This window comes from Pelodiscus sinensis, chromosome 10, assembly GCF_052426305.1.
Source record: "Pelodiscus sinensis isolate ZL-2025 chromosome 10, ASM5242630v1, whole genome shotgun sequence".
NCBI classification, from domain to species: domain Eukaryota; kingdom Metazoa; phylum Chordata; order Testudines; family Trionychidae; genus Pelodiscus; species Pelodiscus sinensis.
In genome coordinates, this window is record NC_143061.1 from 38,448,624 (window position 1) to 38,466,693 (window position 18,070).

The 18,070-nt window shown below is 42.1% G+C and overlaps 1 protein-coding gene across 1 annotated transcript in view; it reads right to left on the bottom strand.

Moving 5' to 3' along the window:
* NYAP2 (neuronal tyrosine-phosphorylated phosphoinositide-3-kinase adaptor 2) overlaps window positions 1–18,070 on the bottom strand; it is a 159,337-nt gene that overhangs the window by 10,945 nt on the left and 130,322 nt on the right. The window lies entirely within an intron of this gene.

Sequence of the window (18,070 nt, forward strand, 5' to 3'; positions counted from 1 at the left end):
TCTCTCCCATACAGTATTCCATTTTCACTCATCATCCAGTGCTGTAAATGTACTCATTCAATAGAGTAATTGAAACCAGGATTTTACTTAACAGACAAGTATAAAAAGTGAGCATCCTTAATGATCCTTCTTGCTGAATGATGACCACCACAATATGAGAGATGGGTAAAACGGACCATTTTTAATTCACTTCTTTTTGTTAAACTCCAGTATTTTTATGAAAATACTTACTGTACAAAAAATAAAAATACAATTGATCTGAATTCTTTATGGTTGCTTATCCCTGCTAACTGGTGCTTCTATAACTCTCTTTCTATGCAAATTGTTTCCTAAGGTTTAATTTGTTCAATTGATGGGCTTATGATTTCCAGGAGCATTAATACAAGCTACACAAAATCTACTGTGCCTGACTAATTTAAGTATTTCTAGTATGTCCAGGAGCATAATCTATGGGCTAAATCCTGCTCATAAAATATGCTTAAATAATCCCTCTGACATCAAATGACTGGCTGCTCCATTTGCAACCATAAGAGTTAGTGAGGGGTTGAGAAGGCAGACAAACGGGAGAGCAGATTTTCTACAATGATGCCAAGGTTTCAGTAGCTTTTTCTATCCTTGATGACCATATATTCCTTCCATGGCCTACATTTGCTACTCACTCACTTCTAAGGCTTGACCATCAACAAGGTGAAGCATAGGATTTTAAAAGTAACTCTAATGGAATTAACAAATCATTTGCATTTTTATTTTCTATGGTCTATGAACAAATAGCATTAAAAACACGCTTGGGGAAATATTAAAAAAAGACTTAAAATCATAACAGTTAATTATTATTCTGCCCACTTATACAAAGCCTGCCAATCATTTTTAAAAATTTTATTTGATGAAATATTTCCTCCAGAATTCCTTGCTTCATATTTATGCCCAAAAGTATTCTTATGTCCTATTCCTGATTTATAAACATTATAATGGAAATGCTGGCTCTTCTGAACTTCAGCATTGATGTCTTGAGCACTGTAATGTAAATACAATATTAACTATCTATATAATATGGAGAAGGGAGAGAGATTGACCAAAAGTCTATCTACAACTATACACAAAATTGTTCACTGTACCTTGAACAAAGATCATAGAATAACAGAACATTAGAACTGGAAGAGACCTCGAGAGGCCACAAAGTCTGGTCCCCTATCCTCACGGCAGGACCAAGCACCATCTAGATCATCCCTGATAGATGTTTATCTAACCTGCTTTTAAATATCCTCAATGATGGAGATTCCACAACCTGCCTAGGCAATTTATTCCAGTGCTTAAACAACCTGAAAGCTAGGAACTTTTTCCTAATGTCCAACTCAAACCTCCCTTACTGGAATTTAAGCCCACGAGAATTACCCATCCCATTGAGATGGTAGATGTACACGTGGCCTCCTCCCACCCTGCCATTCCTGCGGGGGAAGGGGGGAAGGGGTAAGGAGGCTTGGGCCACTTGCCACCTCCCTTCCCACTGCTCTGGGGCAGGGGAGGCTTGGGCCGCCTCGGGCCATGGGGCCTCCTCCCTCCTTGCTGTTCCTGAGGGCAGGCAGGCTCAGTCTGCGTGGCCTTTTCCCTGCCCACTGCTCCTGGGGATGGGAGAAGTTGGGGCCATGCATCCTCTTCCCACCCCATTGCTCTGGAGATGCTGGGGGGAGGGGGGAGTGCGTGTGAGCTCTTTCCCTCCCTGTGGTATGGTGGGGAGGGGGGGACCAACACTCGGCATGCTGCTCCTCCTTCTCCCCTCTCCATGGTCAGGGCAAGCCCTCAGCGGAGGGGGCAGGGCTGTTGATGGGGCTGTGGCTTACCTCCCTCAAATCTTCTCAAATGTTCTCAGTGACAATGTGATGGACACCTCTCCTTCTATAATAGTATATAGATTACTTCTTATCCTATCATCAGATGTTAAGGAGAATAATTTTTCTCCCTCTTGCTTCTAACATCCTTTTAGGTACTTGAAAGCTGTTATCATGATACCTGGCTATATTTTGGGTCCCTTCATATTTTAGTCAGTTGATGAACTTTATGAGAAAAATAACATTTTCTTTACAAAATCCATCAAGAAAACATTAATGTGAAGACACCTTTATCATTTCTAATGAGCAGGTATGCTATATCTTATGGAATCATTAAGATATGGTGTGAATTACTGTCAGTTTACAAGCTTGCTACTGTGAAGAGAAAGGAGTAAAAGGATTTTAATGATACAGAGAGTCTTTTCATCACCTAGCTTTAAAGTTTTTTGGAGTCACAGTAACCAAATTTTTTTAAAAAAAACCTATCACAAAACAATTCCAAGCTGATTATTCACATAAAGAATATTCAAAGTTACCATAAGTGTCAATCTCAAAATCTACCAACTTCCCTTCGAACTTTTAGACTATGTACCTTAATAGAGAAATATTGTAAGAGGGAAGGCAATCCCTGATTTGTAACCCAAAGAACTACATTGGAAAAGCACTGAAGAATAGTTTTCATCAATATTACACGACACAGGCTTTTCAGGGACATTCAGCATGAGATGTCTGCCACCAAGCCTTGTTTATGAATTCTTAGAGAGCCAGGGTAATGCAAGGAGCCATGTGCAAAAATGTGATGTTGCAGGGCTTTATTCGTTTAACATTTACACATAAGTATAGTAGAAATGTTTCTACAAACTGATAACATATGCTTCCTGTAATGCCACGTTATTGGGCAAGTGGAAGAGGAGAACAACTATCAGAAATTCAATCAAAATATAAACCGAAGACACTGAATACAAGCAGTCGTGGGAAGAACTAACTGCCTTCTTCAAAGTTCTGAGTGTCTATTTTCCAATAAAACCAATGGAAATAGAGAAGTGTACTGTGCTCTGATCGATTCAGTTCCTAAGTAATAGCAAATGTGCCCAGGGAAGTTATGGAAAGAAAATATGTAACTTTACCAAAGCTCCATCATCTTATTGCAACATTCAAAAGAACTAGTTCACCATATCTTTCAACTGCTACTGTAAATACTTAGATTATTTTAGTGAAAGCCTTTTATATTTGTGACTTCTTATTTCTGGTTGAATACAACCACTTGAAATTTCACACACTGACAAAGTCATCCCTTAGTTACAGAAAAAGCGCTCCAGTTGCACGTGACACAATGAGGCTAAAAACCACTTCAGTTCACTTTACGGAGCAGCATTAGTACTTCTTACTTGATGCAAATGATTCTTCTGAATGTCACCTCTTATTTCTATTATCAGCTGAATCAAATGGCAGCAATTTTCTGCAAACAAACGGAGCTGTGGAAATACTCAAAGGCAATTTAAAACAGATTGATTAAGCAATGAGACCCAACAGGCAATCAATTTTGCATGATGCTATAAGGGAATCTGACTAAAGAGTGAAAGAGGTGCAATGCAATGCTCTGTTCCTGCAAACAGTTGCTACTGTGCAAAATACTAATTATCAGAAGGCACCTCAGTGAAATCACTTTTTTCAATGACACCACCTCTAGCCGTAACCATTATAGCAAGCAGTGTTTTCCGAGACAGACTCTTCCTGTCAATTTGGAGAGTCAGTGTAAATTGCCAATCACTTCACTAGGAGCTATCTACACCAGCTACAAACCTGCCCTGAAATGTCTCAGGGCTGAGCTGCCTAAAAGCTGGTCTACATTAGCTAGTATTTGCTGGTTAGCACTAAGGACAGGTATTTTAGGGTATGTCTACACTACCCTCCTAGTTCAAACTAGGAGGGTAATGTAGGCATACCGCACTTGCAAATGAAGCCCGGGATTTGAATTTCCCGGGCTTCATTTGCATAAGCGGGGAGCCGCCATTTTTAAAACCCCGCTGGTTCGAACCCCGTGCAGCGCGGGTACATGGGGCTCGAACTAGGTAGTTCGGACTAGGATTCCTATTCCGAACTACCGGTACACCTCGTTCCACGAACCGGTAGTTCGGAATAGGAATCCTAGTCCGAACTACCTAGTTCGAGCCCCGTGTAGCCGCGCTGCACGGGGTTCGAACCAGCGGGGTTTTAAAAATGGCGGCTCCCCGCTTATGCAAATGAAGCCCGGGAAATTCAAATCCCGGGCTTCATTTGCAAGTGCGGTATGCCTACATTACCCCGCTAGTTCGAACTAGGAGGGCAGTGTAGACATACCCTTATATATTTGGAATACTACAATTAGGCTAATAGGACTATAATCAGATGGGATTAATCAATGTAGTTGCCATAGCATTGGCAGAGCTAAGTCACTTTACCCCAGTCAGGCCCGCCGAAGGAGGATGGGAAGCAGAAAGGGAACAATTGCCCCAAGCCTGATGATTCAAAGGGGCCTGGGCTCCAGCCACCATTACTGTGGCAGTAACGGTGGCTGATGCTCCAGACCCTTTCAATGGCTGCCAGAGGCCCATATGGCACTGTGGAAGGGCATGGTCCAGATAGTGCCGAAAGCTAGCTGCCCAGCCCCATTCCTTCCACCCAAGGTTCCCACAGCCCTTCCACAATTCCAGAGCCATTCCCCCAACACCTTGTTTTAATGATGTCACCTCTGGCCATAAACATTATAGAAAACAGAGTTTTCCAAGTCAAACTCTTCCTGTCAATTTGGAGAGTCAGTGTAAATTGCCATTCACTTCACTAGGAGCTATCTACACCAGCTACAAACCTGCCCTGAAATGTCTCAGGGCTGAGCAGCCCAAAAGAGGCCTGGTGAGGTATTGGCCCATTTGAAGATTTGGTGTCAATTTATTTCTTAAGATTTTATAGAAAATAATTTTTTTCCACTTGTCAGCCTAGATTTCATATATTCCACTCCCCTATCCCTTCCTGGAGAGCTTCTGCTCTGTGGTTATCTAAAAACTAATAAATCCTAAAAATGAAAAGTAGATTGGATCAAACTATACGCTCACGCAGGCCAATATTAGGCCCAAACCACTGTTATTCGATATTTATCAGTAACACTGATGCACAGTCAGAAAAACAATATGCTAATATTTTCCATGACCTTGTAGAATATTTGTCTTCACCTTGTTTTGTAATATTTCAAGAAAAATAAAGTGTAAGGCAAAGTAACCTCATCTTGAAGATGGTTCTACTTTACTTAAATGACAAGTGGGGATAATTTCAGTTTCAAAATGTTACTAATACATTATTAATTTACTGTATACACTCAAGCATTAGCCCATTTGTTCCTAAGCTGACCACTATCCCCCAAATTAAAAAAAAATTGTAAACATGCAATGACCCATAAATATATTGGCTGTTCGCAAACTTCTGGTCCCAGCTCATCAGAGTAAGCTGCTGGCGTATAGGGTTGTTTTGTGTACCTGGAGTGTCTGCAGGCACAAAGCCTCTCAGCTCCTGTTGGCTGCCATTCACTGTTCCCAGCCAATGGGAGCTGCAGGAAGCAGCACAGACCATGCTGGCCGCCACTTCCTGCCACTCCTGTTACCTGGAGCTGAGGGGCTCCAGGTCTGCAGACACGCCAGGTACATAAAACGTCCCAGCACGCTAGTGGTTTATCCTGCTGGGCTGGGCCCTGATCTACTCCCCCAATCCCCATTAAAAAAATGTGAAACCCAATGACCTGTTCATAAGTTGACCCCCTGCTCTTTACTCTGCCATTTTTAACTTAAAAAAAATTGGCTTATGAGCGAGTATATACTTCAATTTTAAGACCAAAGGCAGAATGCTCCCCTCCAGGCCATAGAACATAAGAGGAAACATTCTGTGGTGACTATAACGGTGCTACATTTATCTGAACTGTCTCATGCCATCTACTATTCTACATCACTGCCAATGGAACTCGATGGACTGGAGCTCACGGGCCCATATACTTGTTAAAAACCTGCTCATTGTTTTGTATAAACCTCAGGCACTGATCCTGCAATGTGTACTGTGTGCACAGAAAGCAGCACACACGTGGAGACATGGTGAAGTACCCATCCTGAGATAATATCATTTTATGTAAGGCAAATCATATATTTTTATGGGCAGTTTGAAAATTATACCTGGGACAAGGCAAAACTTGAAGAAATAGTTGTGCAATCCTGCACGAAAACTGTGGAAGGAGTTAAATGCTCTGTTTACCCATATTAACAGTAGACAACATACACTGTAAAGGGGGCTCATCACCTATTATTTGAAAGACATGATATTATACCGCTGTTATCTCAGTCAGATGGTTGGAATTAGCAAGAGCCAGAGAAGCCCTGTGTTACATGAGTTTCTTGAACCACATATCTGAAGGTAAATCTTTTCATAGACAAATGTTGAATTTTAAAAACTGAGTATCATTATGGAAAGTGTCTTTATGGGTCAATAATTCTGAACTCAAAATAGTTCATACAATGTACATTTCTCAAAATAATTTGCTGCTTTAAATATTTATGGATACCCCTTCAGAGAGATTTCCATAAAGGAGTTCAAATGCTTGAACCACTTTTATATGTCATTGCATTTCAATATTCAGAAACGTGTACTTTCCATATTTATTTCATCTTCTCATTTGATGAGAAAGATGGCAGCTAAAATCTCTGCCACAGCACATATTTTAAAATAATTGACATGTATGATTTAAACATTATGAAAGATCTCTTAATAGGTGAATGGAACAGGGTTTGATGTGATTTGTGGTTCTGGAAGATCTGTAAGCTCTAAACAACCTGAGAAAACCAGCTAATCAGCCATAGTTTAGACCAAACTAATCTGACAATCGGAGCTAGGGAAAATGTTTTACCTAAAAAGCTATCATTGCAACAAATATACTTTATGTGGCCAGCCTGCCACAAGCTGCTTAAATGCACATTAATTCTAGGTCATGTTGCCTTCTTACTGCAATGCTAACTGACAAACAGCAAAATCATTTTAAAGGTGGCAAACAAGAAGTAGTGTGAAAGAACTGCAAATGAGGGCTGCATTGCTAACCATTTCTCTGTAATCTGAAATGTATAAACTAATAATCCAGGTTTTATTCATTCTTTTATTTCTGTCTGCCATAAACCTAAAACCTTTAAAAGTCATTCTAAGCATAGAACTCTGTTAATCTGAGGAATACATTTTTCTGCTCACAGCATCTAAACAAATAAATGTGCATAAATCTGCAGGATAAATCATTTGGGGGTGGATTTTAAAAATACTTAAAGTTGGCATTACTCTCCTCTCACTGACGTCAATGAAAGCTTTACTACTGACTCCAGAAAGAGCAGAGTTAGGACAATGCCAAGCCTATTTGAAAATCCTACATCTAACCTTTGTGCCTCAGTGTATTTATCTGTAAGTTAGGGATAAAATTTTACTCATCTTTATAAGGCACTTCAAAATCTTGGAATGGATTCTTCTTCGTAACGTCTGAGTATTATACTTACCTCTTTGATGTGCAGTTATTTGTCTGCTCAGTGAAGACCATGGTGTACAAAGCTTTTAAAAAACACCACAAAGGAAATAAACAGGGTATAAATATTGCAAAATGAAATATTCAATGCTTTAAGAAATTATATTTATAACAAACAATTATGAATATATTACACTGCCAATAAAAGCCTTTTCCTGATCTTCATTAAGCTTGTGGCTTGTCAAGTCCCTCTTTATCTGGTTGCTAATTAAGCAGAAGTTTGCTTTTCATATCAATTTTTAATATTCATTTCTTACAGTTAAGTGAGAATTGGAGCAACCGGCTTGCTCAATTAAAAGCAGTTCTGACCTAGTTCCATGCAAAATCAATGGAGAGTTTCAGAAACCACCCAACACTCCAGGAGACAAGACTGAAATACATCTAAATATTAATTTAGCACATGTGCCCATGGAATGGATCATTGCAGAACTAGCAGAGAGGCACCCCCACTTTGACACACTGGCAGCCTATAGGCATATGCATTGCCTTTTTTCTAGCCAATAGATATCATTGAATTTGGTACCACCAGTAACCCATGCACATGCCTGACTCTGCCATTGTTCAAATTCTGGCTCCACTCCTAGAATGAGTTTTTACTCACATATAAATACAGTGGAGATATACTCCCTCTGCTAGCAGACAGAATAGGGAAAATCTTGGAAGATAAGAATTGACTGATCTTCTGTAGCTATCTCAGGCTATGTCTACAATGGGAAATTATCTTGAAATAATAACTCCCAAAATAACTATTTTGAAACAGGTCATCCACACTACAAGGCACCATCGAAATAGTGCAGAATTACATTGAAATAGCACGTCCACACTGATTGGAGCCTGAATTGCAAGCAGGAAGGGTATGTCTACACTACCCCGCTAGTTCGAACTAGCGGGGTAATGTAGGCATACCGCACTTGCAAATGAAGCCCGGGATTTGAATTTCCCGGGCTTCATTTGCATAAGCGGGGAGCCGCCATTTTTAAATCCCCTCTGGTTCGAACCCCGTGCAGCGCGGCTACACGGGGCTTGAACTAGGTAGTTCGGAGTAGGATGCCTATTCCGAACTACCGGTACACCTCGTGGAATGAGGTGTACCGGTAGTTCGGAATAGGCATCCTAGTCCGAATTACCTAGTTCGAACCCCGTGTAGCCGCGCTGCACGGGGTTCGAACCAGCGGGGATTTAAAAATGGCGGCTTCCCAGCTTATGCAAATGAAGCCCCAGAAATTCAAATCCCGGGCTTCATTTGCAAGTGTGGTACGCCTACATTACCCCGCTAGTTTGAACTAGCAGGGTAGTGTAGACATACCCGAAGTGGTCAAGGCCATCAATGTCATCCTGCTGTGGAGGGTCATCACCCTAGGCAATGTGGATCCCATTATCACTGGCTTTCCTGCCAGAGACTTCCCCAATGGTGGGGGAGCAATTGACAGCACCCACATTCCCATCTGATCCCCAACTACCGTGCCTCCAAATATATAAATAGGAAGAGGTATTTTTCCAACCTGCTCCAGGCCCTTGTGGGCCACAAGGGATGGTTCACAGACATTTATTTACATTGGCTGGTCGGGAAGGCACATAATGCTTGCATCTTCCAAAACTTAAGCGTCTTCCACAGGGTTGCACACCGATACTTTTTTCTCCGATGGCACCATCAGAGTTGGACATGCCCATGTACATTCTGGGTGATGCAGCTTACCCCTTGCTCCCCTGGCTTATGAAGCCCTATAAGGACATCCTGGACCCCACCAAAGAGACCTTCAACACCCGTCTGAGCAGGTGCCGCATGGTGATGGAAGGTACCTTCGTCAATCTCAAGGGGAAGTTCCAGAGTCTCCTCAGCTGCCTGGAACATCCCCCAGGTGGTGGCAGCCTGCTGTGTGCTCCACAACTTTTGTTAGAACAAGGGGGAGACTTTCCTGCCAGGATTGGGGGGGAGGGGCAGAGACAGAGCAGCTGGCCAGGGCTTTTGAGCAGCTGGGTACTACTGCCATTTGGTGAGCCCATCGGGGACTTTGCTCATCTGGGAGACCTTGAGGGAAAGTTTCAGCCAAGGCCACCTGTGAGACTCTCCCCTGGACCTCCCCACAAGGGGCCTCTGCATTGTCCTGGTTTGCCTTTCCTTCCCCTGCCCTCCCTTCCCTCCTTCCCCCCTCCCTTGCAGACCAAATAATAAAGCCTATTTTATTTGGAAAAACAACTCTGATATTTTTATTATACAACAGGGAAGGGACTAGAGAAAGAACCTAGGAGGGGAAGGAAGGGGAAGAAAGGCAGGAAGAGGGGTTCACCAAGGGGCTGAGACTGGTGCCTGCCTCGGGTACCTCGTGAAGCTTCGGCTGCCCAGAAGGGCCCACTGGCACATCCCCATCCTTGTGGAGGCTGACAACAGGCATGTTCTGGCCGGAGTCAAAGATGGAGCAGAGGGAGAGGTGACTGCCTCCCACCCCCTCCCCAGAACAGCATCCAGCTGCTCATAGTAGCAGCAGGTCTGTGACATCGGAGTGGGAACTTTGTTCACTGGCCTTCTTGTAGGACTGCTGTAGTTCTTTAATTTTCATCAGCCCTGGTCCAGGATGCGGCTGAGCCCCTTCTGGGCCATGCTGGTGGCCATCTAGATGTACACATCAGCATTGCACCAGCTGGTGTGGAGATCCTCGAGGTTTGTCTCTTCACCCCAGACTTCGATGAGATCCAGGATCTCTGTATCAGTCCTGGCTGGTGTCCTCTTTCACTCCCGGCTGGGGGCTTCTGAGGTGGCTGCAGGTATACTGGTAGCCGTGGGGGACTCAGAGGGAGTGCTGGGGGTTGGACATGGCTCAAAGTCAGGCTGCTGTGTGGCATGTAGCTAGCAGAGACCATATTGTGCCACAAGCCCTTTTGCCTGCAGCTTTAAAGTCTGCCTGCAGCTTTAAAGTCTGAAGGAAATTGGGAGCCATGGAGTTGTCAGGTGTGTGTGTGTTCAGCTGAGTGGCCAAAAGAACAGCTATGAGAGACCCCTGGAGGCAAATTATTTCAAAATAACAGCAACTGAGCATCCACACTAACACTATTTCAAAATAACAATCTTAAAATAAGCATTATACCTTATGACAAGCAGGAGTTATTATTTTGACATAATGGGTACGTCTAGATTACAGCCCTCTTTCAACAGAGGAATGTAAATTAGGCACTTCGAAACTTCAAATGAAGCCAGGATTTGAATTTCCCGTGCTTCATTTGCATACTCACGTAATGGTGCTCCTTCAAAAAAGCGTTATTTTGAAAGTAAAACTGCGGTATAGACGCGATTCTTTCGAAAAGGGAAGGTTTTTTTGAAAGATCCTGTAAATCAAGGGATTTGAATTCTATTAATGTCCTTCCCTTTTCGAAAGAACCGCATCTAGACCGCAGTTTTACTTTCAAAGTAGCGCTTTTTTGAAAGAGCACCATTACGTGATTATGCAAATGAAGTGAGGGAAATTCAAATCCCAGCTTCATTTGCAATTTCCAAGTGCCCAATTTACATCCCTCTGTCAAAAGAGGGATGTAATTTAGACACAGCCAACAAGACTGTTATTTTGAAATAATTTCAAAATAATGGGCTTGCTAATGTGGATGCTCACCTTATCATTTTGAAATAGAGGGGGTTCATTTCAAAATAACTCCTCAGTGTAAACATGCCCTAAAGGTTTACAAGTGGGGAATTTTATGGGGATATAAGATATTAAAGGAGGGCACTGGGGTGTGGTGAGTAGTTCATAGCCCTAGGTGGGCTGAATTTATAGAAAACAAAAAGTAGAAATAGGATGATAATTTTGTGAAAACAAAGGATTAGTAAAATAAGCATTAGGGTAATACAAAAATAGAAGTTAGACAAGAACCCAAAGCTGAAATGTAAAAATAATTAAACAATGAGGGAAGGACATTCATAGAATTAGTCAGAAAACAGGTAACGTTTCTAAAGTAGAAAAACAGATATATTTAAAATAGGTAAATCACTTTCAAAACGGAAAAAATAGAGCCAGAATCTGGCAACTTGGCTCCTATTGAGTAAGCTCCTTATTTCGTAACTGTGATAGCTTCAAAGTGGTGACAATGACTTTAGTGGGACTGTTTGTGGAGTAAGGTACTCTTCAGTGGGCATAAGTGTGTGAAATTTGCCCCACAGAAATTTTAAAAAATATGGGTTACAATAAATAAGACCAGAGACAAGGTTAAAAAAAACAGCAAATGTAAAGACCTAAGTCATAAAGTGTACATTAAACCCCATTAATCACCTTTCTTGTTTATTACATGTCTATCTTTATCATCATTTCTGTGACGGTTTTTTTTTTACTCCATCTTCCATGTGTTTAGTTTGCTAGCAAAGTATGTCCTACTGAAATCAAGTTGGGCATATATGCCTTTTTTAGGAATGGGGTCTTATACTTTGAGGCAGGTACTATGTCTTTCTCTGTCTGCAGATGACCTGGTTGACCCGCCTGGCCTTAAACTCTATGACTCTTATAGCAGAAAACAGAGATTGGTCTTTTCACACTGTAACAATAAGAAGAGTTGTGAACTCATCCAGAGGTAGTTCTGTTGGGGGTGAATATAATTCATATTCTACTGAGAGAAAGTACTGCTGGAAATTACTTTGAATATATAGTGGTTTACACTGTTCTGAAAATAACTGGTTGGTTGTGGGATGTTTCCATGGATACATGTATTATCCTAGGGCTCATACAATGTTCGGCTATTTTAGGAATATCAAACCTCATGCTTCAGGATTTAAGCCTGCATCTAACTATTTGAGACTTAATGTGGACTGCAGATGATTCCACCATTGTCTACTGCAAGGCTCCCTTGCACCTACTGGGGGCAGGCTGTTCTAGATTGGATTTTTTTAAAATAGGGAGGAACTGGATGAGAATTTAGAAGTGGAAGGCAGCTCGCATGAAAGTGATCATGAAATGATAGTTCATGATTCTAATGAATGGTAGAAGGGAGAACAGCAAAATAAAGACAAGAAGGCAGACCTCAGTAAACTCAGGGAGCTGGTAGGTAAGGTCCAATTGGAGGCAAATTGAAGAGGAAAAACAATTGAAGACAGTTGGCAGTTTTTCAAAGAGACACTATTAAGGGTGCAAGAACACACTATTCCACTTCATAGAAAAGATAGGACATATGGCAAAAGAACACTTTGGCTTAACTAGGAAATCTTGAATGGTCTAAAAATAAAAAAGGAGTCCTATAAAATTGGAATCTAGCTCAAAGTGCAAAGGATGAATATAACAAATGACTCAAGTATGTAGAAGTAAATGAGAAAGGTGAAGGCACAGAAGGAGCTCAATCTAGCTAGAGACACAAAGGGTAACAAGAAAACATTCTACAAATATATTAGAAGCAAGAGGAAGACCAAGGACAGGGTGGGCCCATTGCTCAATGAAGAGGGGAAAACAATAACAGAAAATGTGGAAATGCCAGATCTGTTTAACAACTTCTTTGTGTTGGTTTTCACCAAGAAGGTTGGTGGCAATTGAACACCTAACATAGTGAATGCCAGTGAAAACTGGGTAGGTTCCAAAGTTAAAATAGGAAAAGAACAAGTTAAAAATTACTTAGAAAAGTGAGATGTTTTCAAGTCACCAGGGCCTGACGAAACGCATCCTAGAATACTCCAGGAGCTGATTGAGGAGGTATCTGAGCCTTTAGCTATCATCTTTGAAAAGTCATGGCAGATGGGTGAGATTCCAGAAGATTGGAAAGGGGCAAATATAGTACCCATCTATAAAAAGGGAAATAGGAACAACCCAGGAAACAATAAACCAGTCAGCTTAACTTCTGTGCCAAGAAAGACAATGGAGTAAAAAATTAAGGAATCTATCTCCAAATCTCTTGAAGATATTAAGGTGAAAGATTTACAAGAGCTGAAGAGAAACCCAGTCAGCATGGATTTGTCAAGAACAAATCATGTGAAACCAACCTGATATAGATCAAAGAAAGCTAACAAGCCTTGTGGATAAGGGAGAAGCAGTAGATGTGGCATACCTATACTTTAATAAAGCATTAGGTACAGTCTCGCATGACTTCTTATCAATAAACTAAGGAAATACAACCTAGATGAGGCAACTATAAGGTGGGTGCATAACTGGTTGGATAATTGTTCTCAGAGAGTAGTTATTAATGGTTCACTATCATGATGGAAGGACATAAGTGAGATTTTGCAGGGATCGGTTTTGAGACTGGGTTCTGTTCAATATCTTCATCCATGATTTAGATAATGGCATAGAGAGTATGTTTATAAAGTTTACAGATAATACCAACATGGGAGGAACTGCTAGTACTTTGGAGGACAAGGTCATATCAAACTGGAGGAATGGTCAGTCTGAGGTAAATAGGATGATGTTCAATAAGGAGAAATGCAAAGTACACCACTTAGGAAGGAAAAATGAGTTTCATACATACAAAATGGGAAGTGACTGTCTAGGAAGGAGTACTGCAGACAGGGATCTATGGGTCATAGTGGACCACAGAGTCAAAAGTGTGACACTATTGCAAAAAAAAAAAAAGCAAACATCATTCAAGGATGCATTAACAGGAGTGTTGTGAGCAAGACACGAGAAGTAATTCTTTCCCTTTACTCTGCACTGATTAGGCCTGGAGAAGGTCTTGAGAAGAGCAACAAAAATAATTAAAGGTCTATATAACATGACCTATGGAGGGAAGACTGAAAAAACTGGGTTTTTTAGTTTGGAAAAGAGAATACTGAGAGGGGACATGATAGCAACTTTGAAGTACCTGAAAGGATGTTACAAGAAGGAGGGAGAAATATTGTTCTCCTTAATATCTGATGATAGGACATGAAGCAATAGGCTTAAATTGCAGCAAGGAAGGTTTAGGTTGGATATTAGGAAAACCTCTCTCACTATCAGGGTGGTTAAGCCCTGGAACAAATTGGTTAAGGAGGTTGTGGAATCTCCATCATTGGAGATATCTGTCAGGGATGATCTAGCTGTTGGCTTGGTACTGCTATGAGGGCAGGGGACTGGACTTGATGACCTCTTAAGATCCCTTCCAGTTCTCATATTCTATGAAGCATCTTGTAATGTCCACAGGGAGACAATACTGGACCACAGTCTGTTCCTAAGTCATCAGAGTGGAAGATTTTTTCCATCAACTTGCTGTTTGAATGAAGAATTGATATTAACATTCATACTGAATAAAAGAACTTGGTTGGTGTCTACGCTCATTCAACTATACTTATTGTTCCCAACACTGTTCTTAACACACAACATTCCAGTGGACTGAATCTTGGTAAGCACAGGGTCTGTTCCAATCAATGAAATAATAAGTCTTGAACAAACATTTTCTACTTTTATTTTCTTAAAAGTAAAAACCCCTGAAAATATGTTGATTAATGGAGTGAAAAAGCAGGACAACCTGGGACCCACAAGAGAAAGTGATGTTGACTTAGTAAAGCTGAACTAGAGGATCACTTTAACAAAATGGGGAATGCACACAATTCCTGGGTAGAAGTTTAAAATATCACTTGGAAATGTAGTCTCTTTCAATAGAAACAAGTGGCATAATGGAACTGTTGAACATTTTTGTTGAAGGTTTCTTATACAAAGTAGAAACAAAATACAGGACTATGTAGCACTTTAAAGACTAACAAGATGGTTTATTAGATGATGAGCTTTCGTGGGCCAGACCTACTTCCTCAGATCAAATAGTGGAAGAAAATAGTCACAGCCATATATTCCAAAGGATACAATTAAAAAAAAAAGAACACATATGAAAAGGACAAATCACATTTCAGAACAGAAGGGAGATCCGGGGGGGGGGGGGGGGGGGGGAAGGAAGGTGAATGCCTGTGAGTTAATGATATTAGAGGTGGGGAAGGGTAGATGTCTGTGAGTTAATACTATTAGAGGTGATAATTGGGGAAGCTATCTTTGTAATGGGTAAGATAGCTGGGGTCTTTGTTCAGCCCACTGCGGAGAGTGTCGAATTTTAGCATGATTGCCAGTTCAGAGGATTCCCTTTCAAGTGCAGATTTGAATGTCTTCTGAAGTAGGATGCAGGTGAGTAGGTCATTCAGACAGTGTCCTTTCTGGTTGAAATGGCAAGCAACTGTTTTTTCTTTGTGATCCTGTCTAATGTCTGCTTTGTGGGCATTGATTCTTTGGCGAAGTGTCTGAGACGTTTGTCCAACGTACATAGCAGACGGACACTTTCAGCACATGATAGCATAGATTATATTTCTGGAGGCGCAGGAATATGTATTCTTGATCTTATAACTCACTTGGTTAGGCCCAATAATGGTGTTAGCAGAGTGAATATGTGGACAAAGCTGGCAAAGCTGCAAGGGAAAGTACCAGGGTTGGTATTAGTGTGGTATGTCCTGTGGTTGTTGGTAAGAATCATCTTGAGGTTAGGTGGTTGTCTATAGGACACTATGGGTCTGTCTCCCAGAGCTTCTTGGAGTTTAGTGTCCTGTTCCAGTATAGGCTGTAATTTATTGATAATGTGTTGGACAGGTTTAAGTTGGGAGCTGTAGGTGATGACAAGTGGTGTTCTATTGCTAGTTTTCTTGGGTCTGTCTTATAGTAGATGGTTTCTAGGTATTCGTTTGGCTCTTTCAATTTGCTTTTTTATTTCTCCGGGTGGGTAGTTGAGGTTTCTAAATGCTTGGTAGAGATCCTGAAGTTTCTGGTCTCTGTCAGTGGGATTAGAGCAGATGCGGTTGTATCGAAGGGCTTGGCTATAGATGATGGATCGTATGGTGTGTACTGGATAGGAGCTGGAAGCATGTAGGTAACTGTATGAGTCAGTGGGTTTTCTGTAGAGGGTGGTGTCTAATTTTCCATTGTTGATTTGTACTGTGCTGTCCAGGAAATGGATCTCTCGTGTGGAATGGTCCAGGCTGAGGTTAATGGTGGGGTGTAGGTTGTTGAAATCTCTGTGGAATGTCTCTAGTGTTTCTTGGCCATGCGTCCAGATCATAAAGATGTCATCGATGTAGCGTTAGTAGAGAAGGGGTAAAAGGGGACGGGAGTTGAGGAAACATTGTTCTAGTTCAGCCATAAAGATATTAGCATACTGTGGGGCCATGCGTGTACCCATGGCTGTGCCGCTGATCTGGAGGTATAAGTTGTTCTCAAACTGGAAATAATTGTGGGTGAGAACAAAGTTACATAGGTCTGCTATCAGGTTGGCAGTGGTGTCCTCTGGGATAGTGTTTCTAATAGCTTGTAATCCGACTTCATGTGGGATGTTGGTGTATAGAGCTTCTACATCCATGGTGGCAAGGATGGTGTTATTGGGGAGGTTATCGATGTTTTGTAGTTTCCTTAGTAAGTCAGTAGTGTCTCGGTGATAGCTGGGGGTGTTGGTTGGTTGGTTATACAAAATAGAACTGTTTGAACTGTGCCAATTTTTTACACTAATATTTTCCTGTTGAAATAGTCCATATTTTTATCAAAATAATCTTTTTCATTTAGTTCTTAAATGAACATTTTGTTTACATTGAATTGAAACACTCATGTTTCAGTTTTGATTAAAAAATATTTTTTTCAAATTTTTACTCCCCTCACCCCTTTTTATTCTCCCTTTTCTCTCACTTTGCCAGTGGGAAAAGGGTGGAAGTAGAAGAGCTGGGAAAATATCACACACATGAAAAATTAAATTTTTAATTTTTACGTAAATCAAATAAAATAGGATCAGTTTTTTAAAAATTTCATGTAGATGACAAATAAAATAAATCTATGCTTTGTTTCAACAAACTCACAGGCTATGTCTACACTGGGCCACTTATTCCGGAAAATCAGCTGCTTTTCCGGAATAAGCTGCGAGCTGTCTACACTGGCCCCTTGAATTTCTGGAAAAGCAACGACGCTTTACTGTACAAAATCAGCCGCTATTCCGGAAACCCTACGCTGTTCCCGCTTGGGCATAAGTCCTTATTCCAGAAAAGCTTTTCTGGAAAAGGGCCAGTGTAGACAACTTTTCTGGAAAAGCAGAAGACACAGAAAAAAGCGCTTTGGATGCCGCGAGACCCTGTAGGAGCCTTGGACTTCCTGGTAACCCGAGCTCTTAAAGAGCTCGGAGGCTGCTGGGCGCCCGTGGCAGGAGCCTGCCGGAGAGCGTGCAGCTTGAGCTCTGCCACGTGGCGCTGTGCTGCCCAACAGCCACCTCTGAGCCCAGCATGGCAGCTCCGGGTGGTGAGCAACCTGCACCCTCAGGGGAGGAAGCCCCCAGTGGCCGGAAACGCCGGGCCCCATCCTGGACCCCCAGGGAGCTGGAGACCCTACTGGACCTGTGGCAGGAGGAGGAGGGTCTCCACGACCTGCAGTCCTGCCGCCGCAATGCAGACCGCTATACGCGGCTGGTGCAGAACTTGGCACAGCAGGGACAACCGGCCGCAACTGTGAGCAGGTGCGGTCCAAAGTGAAAGAGCTGCGGCTGGGGTATGTGCGGGCCACCAACGGAAGGGGGGCAGGACCCGATGCCTGCCCCTATTACGACCAGCTCCATGCATTTCTGGGCCAGCCAGCCCTGGAAGCCCCAGCTGTCCCTGTGGACACCTGCCAGCGCCCTCCCATCAACCATCCCACCAAGCCAGGGGAGGGAGAGGACAGCGCCAGCACGTCTGGCAGTGAGGAGGCCAGCATAGCCACTGCCAAGAAGGCCCCCTCCAGCAGCTCCT